We start from the raw sequence: 7,970 nt of genomic DNA on the forward strand, positions 1-7,970 counted from the left end.
GCCAGCCTGGACCGAGTGCGTGATTCGCAGGGGCAGCTCAATCATCTACTGACCTTGAAGAAAAAGAGGGCACTCTGACGGCACGGAGGAAAATCCACATCAGATGGCTTGCAGATAGGAAGCGGGGAAAGGCAGCAGGCTGCAGGAGGTTTGGGGTTTGTAGACGTTTAAACTAGCCACCTGGGAGCACCCAGCTGATTCCGGAGTTTAAAAGGTGTTGCCTTTAATTTAGAAGTGATATGTCAAGGGGCGCCTGGGTGGCTCTCGGTTGAGCATCTGACTTCGACGCAGGTCATGATCTCACGGTTCATGAGTTCAAGCCCCGCGTCAGGCTCTGTGCTGACAGCCTGGAGACTGCTTCGGATTCTGTGTCTCCCTCTCTCTCTGCCCCTCCTCCACTCATGCTCTGTGTCTCTCTCTCAAAAATAAATAAACATTAAAAAATTTTTAAAAAAAGAAGTGATATGTCAAAACACGTGATCATTTATTTAAATTTGACTGGCAAGCACAGAACTCACTCTTAAAAAGTTTCACTTTCATTTCCCCCCAGCAGCTCTACTCAGAGGCTTGTGGCTCTTTCTGGAGCATTCAGTGCCTTTGTAGAAGGGGTAAGTCCTTTTAATTCATGTAAAGGTGAAAAAAGGGAACTCAGGTGGGTAGGTGATGTTGCCCCTGCTGTGTTATTGGGAACCGAGTTTCGGTGGGTTTGTGTATTTCCCCAATTATCTTCCTCTGATCTTCAACAGTGTCATCTTCTGAAAAAGCTTTGTTTTTTTTTAATGTTTATTCATTTTTGAGAGAGAGTGGGAGAGGGGCAGAGAGAGAGGGAGACACAGAATCCAAAGCAGGCTCTAGGCTCTCAGCTGTCAGCACAGAGCCTGATGCAGGGCTCGAGCCCACGAACCATGAGATCATGACCTGAGCCGAAATCAGATGCTTAACCAACTGAGCCATCCAGGTGTCCCTGAAATAGCTTTTTTAAAAGTTTATTTTAGGGGCGCCTGGGTGGCGCAGTCGGTTAAGCGTCCAACTTCAGCCAGGTCACGATCTCGCGGTCCGTGAGTTCGAGCCCCGCGTCAGGCTCTGGGCTGATGGCTCAGAGCCTGGAGCCTGTTTCCGATTCTGTGTCTCCCTCTCTCTCTGCCCCTCCCCTGTTCATGCTCTGTCTCTGTCCCAAAAATAAATAAATAAACGTTGAAAAAAAAAATTAAAAAAAAAAATAAAAGTTTATTTTAATTTATTTTAAGAGACATGGAGAGCAAGCAGGGGAGGGGCAGAGAGAGAGGAAAATAGAATCCGAAGCAGGCTCTGGGCTGTTAGCACAGAGCCTGATGCGGGGCTCAAACTCCCGAACCTTGAGATCATGACCTGAGCTGACATCAAGAGTTGGACGTTCAATGGTCTGAACCACCCGGGAGCCCCTGCAATCGCTTCTGTATCTACGGTGATGGGGGGGAAGAATGAGCACAAACTGAGCAGGAGGCTTACCAGAGACATCTAACATTTTGGATCAAATGAGTGTTTGGGTTTTATTTAGAATTCAGGTATGAGGGCGCCTGGGTGGCTCAGTCGGTTGAGCTTCCACCTTCGGCTCAGGCCATGCATGATCTCAACAGTTCGTGGGTTCCAGCCCCGTGTCGGGCTCTGTGCTGACAGTTCGGAGCCTGGAACCTGCTTCCGATTCTGTATCTCCCTCTCTTTCTGCCCCCTCCCCGGCTCATGCTCTGTCTCTGTCTCTCTCTCAGACATAAACATTAAAAACATTAAAAAAAGATTGAATTCAGGCATGCATGCTGCTGACAAAAGGAGCGAAGCAGTGACACTTCATTCGTGTGGTCACCCATCCACTGGGCAGGCAGGTGCAGCGAGCGCCCCCACGCCAGGGGCCGGGCCGTCAGAGGGAGCACACCACTCACGGCCCACAGGGCGTCCTACTGTGGGGAGTGAGAGAGAAAGTGAAGAAGCCCAGAGAAGAGGCAGGTGGCAGGGGTTTGGGAGAGCAGACAACACGCCCCGGGAGGGACTTCTGAGGTGGCTCTCCCAGGACGCGATTCCCAAAGTGCCATCACACCTTGGGAAGGACGGGCAAGACATTCTCTTACTACGATTCAACTGCCTCGTGGTAGAAATGAAAACAAATGCCACTTATGCATTTGTTCGGGTCCATCCTCGGTGTCTGGTGGTAATATGTGCCGCACAGGTCCAGAAACGAGGGCGTGCGTGTGCCAGTTCTCCCCGTGGGTGTAATTCCTGACAGCAGGGGATGCTGTGTGGCCAGGAGGAGTGGTCGTGGCAACTTGTTTTCAGATCTGATCCAACATGAGTTACAGGGGCTTTGAGGGAGCTGGTGAAGGGGTCGTAGGCACATGTAGGCACATGCACATTCGTCGTCCCTGCCAGGCTGGCAAGCGTTTATTGAGCGCCGACTTGACAGGCAGTAATGTGATTTGGGGGGGTGGGAGGGGATCGCAAATACACAAGGGCTGCTTTGAAAGCCCTACCTTTCTGGCCACGAAGTACAAAGGACAAATGCGCACAAAGGTGTCTCGCACTGAGTATCAAATAAGGCAAATAAAAAGCAAAGTACAGAAACTCAGAGAAGGAGACACCTGTGGACCGGCGTGGCCTGGGATGCTGGCAGAAGGGGTCAGCTTATACCCTAAGTCTTGTAGGAAAGGGTCTGGACTCAGTCTTATGATTCTCTGTAATGTCTGGGCACCTGGGGGGGGGGGCGGGCTGTGACCATCACTTCACTGCCACTGACTGACTGTTGAGAGAATGAATGAATGAATGAATGAATGAAATATGGGCTTTGCCCTCAGATGCTCTGTCACTGGCTCATGTGAACTTCAGCTATATGTAGGCTGAGAAGGTAAACATGGGTCTGATCAGGAGCCCACACACTTCACACAGGAGCACCTGCTACTTTCTATGGAGTCTAATCCCTGACATTAATAAGACAGCTAAAGAGGACCTATCATGATAGTAGGACGAGATGGGCTGGCCTGTGTCTCTGGCTCCGCCTCCCCCGGGCCGAGTCCTGTTGGTTAACTGACTGCGCCTCAGGTCCAGTCTGCAAAATGAGAACGCTCACAGGCGCGGCTCCCCACGGGGAGGGGGTTTGGTTTGAGGAGCAAAGGAGAGCCATTCTCACATTCTTGCTGGTCAATTTTGTTACCCAGAGGGGTCGCCTGCATCAGAATTCACCGGGTTCTCGTTTGTCAAAAGATAATGGCCAGCGAGACTATTTTACAAACAACAACACCACCAAATAACAACAGCAACAACAACATCCAAACAAAACAAACAAACAAAAACAAGAAACAATGAGAAAAAACCCCTAAACCTCTGCAAACATATGGTAATCTATTTTCACTAACAGTAATGGAGTTGTAGAAAAAGGGGGTGAAAATAAAAAACAAGCAAACGAGCAAACATCAGTTTAACTGCAACAAAAAAAGGAAGAAAACAAACCAGCATGCGTGTCTGAATGTAAGCATAGGAATTTTAATTGGATAGAGCATATGCCAGATTAAAGAGGCTTCTAGCATGGAGGCTGATACCTGGTGACGGATGAGGTTTTCCACGCGCCTAATCCATGGAATCAAGGACGAAGGTAATAAGTTGAATAACGCAGTAATTCCACTGGACTTTGATGAGACATCCGTGTAACGGTAACTGAAGCACAGCCCATCTGATTCAGAACAACCGGACGAGACTTGGGATTTATAGCCGCTCCTGTAAACTGCAGTAACATTTGGGACTTCTTGGTTCCTGGTCATTTGTTCAAAACACTGTGAACAGCTCACTGAAGCTGTTGGTCACTTCCATTCTGCCGTGGGTCAGCACGTTCACGGCTTCTAACAGGAAAGTGTTTGACTTGAAGATTTCAGTAGCACGGCGAGCCTTCCAAGAGGAAGCTATGTTATTGATCATAAAAACAACCCATAAAGCCCAAGCCTGTCCTTCACTGAAGTCCCTGGAAAACGCTGTGGAAAATAAACATGAGTGGAATTTGCCTAATACTGACCTACAAAAATCTCTTTTTAAAGAAATTCAGTGGGGAAAACAAGAGTTATTCTTCTGATTGAGAAATAAATACCCACCACACAATGATAATGAACATCAACTGTCCATCACTTGCCGTGTGCCAGACCACGCGCTGGGTTCCCCAACATCCGTCAACGTCCGTCAACAATCCCAAGAGGATTTCCATGATTCCCATTTTGGGGATGAGAAAAACAAAGTTTAAAGGGTTTAAGAAAGCATCACAAAAAGCTGGGAACTAATGAATCTTTTTATTTGTAAAGTTCTGTGTCGAAAGGCTCACCACTGAGTCCCCAGAACATAGGAGAGTAAACACAACTGCTGGAATTCCCTTAAAAAACAGTGACTCCTAGCTTGGATCACTGTTAAAAGCTTCCAAGGAAACTCACAACTTGAAGAAAGGGCTCTGGGGCATTTGGACAACAGCTTTCCCACATTCCTGTGCAGGTGCCTGACTGGCAGGTGCCCTCCAGCTGTCACTGGAATACATAGGTCCTTAGAAGGCAAGACTACTGATTATCTAAGCACAGGAAAGTCCGTGGGAGGGGTGTGATTGATTCCCGGGGAACCAGAAGCTGCTGGTTGCCTTCCTCTCTCAACCCCCCTAAACTTTCCTGGTCACAGTGGGCCTGGAAGTGGTTCCTGTCCCCCCACCACCCCCTGCTCCTGACATACTCAAGGTCTGACTGCTGCAGCCCATGATGAGAGAAGCACAAGCACAGCCTGCTGCTGTTCCACTCGGTTAAGAGCCCCTCTTAACCTCACCACTCTCACTGCTCCCTTATGTAGATCATTCGGGGCTCGAGGATGTTGCAGGAGCAACTCTGGAAAAGCTGGATGTTCAGTGGCCTGTTGCCCAGCAGTCCTGCGGTACCTCCAGCTGCCCGTCCCCACCTGGAGCATGATGCCAGATAGGTTATTAACACAGGAAGGCCGTGGTTCAGGGTATTTTAAATCTGGAGTGAATGGGAACGTTCTCTTTCAATTACCTTAACTAAACGATGTATAGACCAGAATTCCCCCCCAAAACAGTTTTACCATAAGGAGTTGCATTTGTATAGTTAAAATATAGGCACATAGAATATGCCTCATGGAGAGCCGGCTCGCTGCAGCTTTGGAGCTGTGCAGAAATGAGCTGTTTGGGGGAGGATGGTGAATGGTACGAGTCAGGACGGGGGCGATAGTAAAGAGCTTTTTACATTCCCATCTCAAAGCAGAGAAAGGAAGCAATCCCTTCAGGGCTGTTTCACTTTCCATCTCCTCACCTGCACAAGCGGAAAAGCCACCCCCAACAACGCTGCCTGCTTCCACAGAGCGTTCATTGAAAAAGTCAGCACACGCCATCCTGTAGATTGCACATCTGGAAGGAAATCTCGCCCAACCCAAACGAAGTGTGGTAATGTGAAACTCAAGAAATGGATGAGCACAGAACTATGCTTAGTCGGTACAGGGAAGTTACCCCTAAACGTGCTGGGGCGTCCAGCCCTGCACAGAGCTCCAGAAAGTGCTGATCTGCAGCATGGGGAACACTTACCCATTATCTAAGTCGCTGAGCCTTTTAGAAAGTTAATAATTGTTTATGGCAGCTCTGAATTGGGGGCTCTTAATTTAAGGAACTCTTCCAGATCATATGATATCTTTGGGGTTGTGTGTGTGTGTGTGTGTGGTTTTTTTTTTTTTTGGTACAGATTATGTAAAGGGAAGTCAGTGCAAGGCCTGGAAACCCAAGTTTGGAGGAACTGACAGCGACAGTGGACATTCTTGTTAAATCTGCTTTTATTGAAAATTCTGCAGTGACCGCTCAGCCCAGCATAGCTCCCATAAGGACATGTGGTACCCAGACTCTTCCTCTTAGACTCATTTTACTCACAGACGTTTAGAGAATCCTCATTAAAATTACTTAGAGTGAAACAGAGAGACCATGTTATAAAATAAACCTAGTTAAATACACTTTGTTGTATTGCCTCATTTGTGTGATGCATGGACCTAATTTTCCTCTCTTTGTGTCTTAACTATGTACATTAGGTGATGCTTGCCAATTAATGCAGGATGTCACATCCCCAATTGCTTTCTCTATCTTCTTAAACATTAAAAATAAATACATGCCATCTGTCTCATATCTTGAAAGCAATTCAAAATGGTTACTTTTGTTTGCTCAGGATTACAGCACAGTTTATAGCTTTAGTGCCTCTGAATTGTAAGAAAGTTCTGTCTCCGTCTCATAAATGTAACTTCATTTTAAAGTGCATCCTATGGAACAAGCAGAAAGCTCTCGTGAGAGCTTGGACCAGACAGAAAGCAGGGCTGGGGGGTGATGGAAACCTTGGTCTTTGGCATTTGAGAGGACGTGACTGAATGCTTGGCCTGCTGTGTTCTGGTGGAGCCTCTTGGGAAAGGAGCTTTAACCTCGCGTAGCCTCAGTATCTCCAGCTGTGAAACGGGGATGACACCATTGTGTGGCGAGCTCTGGGAAATATAAGAGATACACACACACAGAGAGACAGACACAGAGAGGGAACATACTTCCTACCCGACTCCCCCGTAAGGGGTGACAAGTAGTAATCATCTTTGTCATCATCCGACTTTGGCAGGGGAGTAATTCAGTTTGAGAAGGACTGTGGTGGAAAAAAAAAATAGCTCAGAGGAGCATGAAGTTAAATCCTAAGAAAGGAGCTACACAGAAAAGCTATGATCTTTCTCCACGGCAATTAAAATATGAAGATAAACAACTTGACTCCAATCACTCCCACTGCCCCTCGAGCGCCCAGGTCAGCTGGGATGCCCAGAACAGGATTGGTGCCTTGGGAGAACTTGACACACTGGGTCGGCCATGGTTACAATGGCGCTTTTCAAAGAGGTTTTTTTTTTTTTTTTTTTTTTTTTTTAAATAAATAAATGGTATGCCATAAAGCACCAAATGCCTGAATAACTTAACTATAATTAAAGGGGCAAAGGGCAATTTGAGAACGTTCCGTTTTCCATTCTAAGGCAGAGCAATTTTCTCAACAATAGTTTCTACTGTAGCACAAGAGGACGTTTTCTAGATCTGAGCCGAGCATTCTGAAAATGGTGAGCGTGTAATTTGAAATCCACCCTATACTCACAGACCACAGAATTGTAGTGCTGTATAAAATGCCGGACACATGTGACCTGCCCCCAAATATTTCAGCAATAAGAAGACGGAGGTCTGGTGCCACACAGCAAATCGTCCCAAAGCACACAGCCGGTTCAAACAGGAGCAAGCCTATCCTTTCTTTTTAGCTGGGTTTCGGCAAATTCGTTAAGCGCAGTGAAATTTTCTTTCCTTCTATAAATACCCTTGGTTTACAGCTGATTCCTTACATGACAGTCCTCCGAACAGCCTTATTTGAACATAACTGAGCTGTTCGGCATAGTCTCCGCATGACAGAGTGGTCGAGTCTCACTCGGAGCCGAGAATGTACGATCAAGCCTTTATTTAGCTGTACAGTCAGGGCAACCCAAGTATTAGTCATCCTGACATGTGCTCCGGAGGGCCGCACACCCATGAGTCCTGGCAGGGATCCCATCTGCTTCCTGCCGCCTCCCACACTGCAACTCTCTGCAAATCGCTGGTATTTTTACTGCAGTTCTAGAAAGTTACTTAACATGCCTCATCTGGGGAGGCATTTAAACTTCCCCTCCCTAATTATAAAATTAAAAGCCAACTAGTGTAAACCCCGTAAGTCTAGCAAGATGAAGATCCGCTATGAAGATCCGCAGCGAGCAACTGGAAATCAAGAACTTCCTTAAACTAGGAAGGACGTTAAGGAGCTCATTCCTCCGGAAATTTCCATAATCCCAGAGCCCCTAGTTCTCTGGACAGCACGTTGATCTCACCCCGTCTCTACTGACTCTTAATACGATCTGGAAAATGGGCTTGCACGTGGACCAGTTGCTACGAA

This window comes from Leopardus geoffroyi, chromosome B4 (assembly GCF_018350155.1).
Source record: "Leopardus geoffroyi isolate Oge1 chromosome B4, O.geoffroyi_Oge1_pat1.0, whole genome shotgun sequence".
Classification (NCBI taxonomy): Eukaryota; Metazoa; Chordata; class Mammalia; order Carnivora; family Felidae; genus Leopardus; species Leopardus geoffroyi.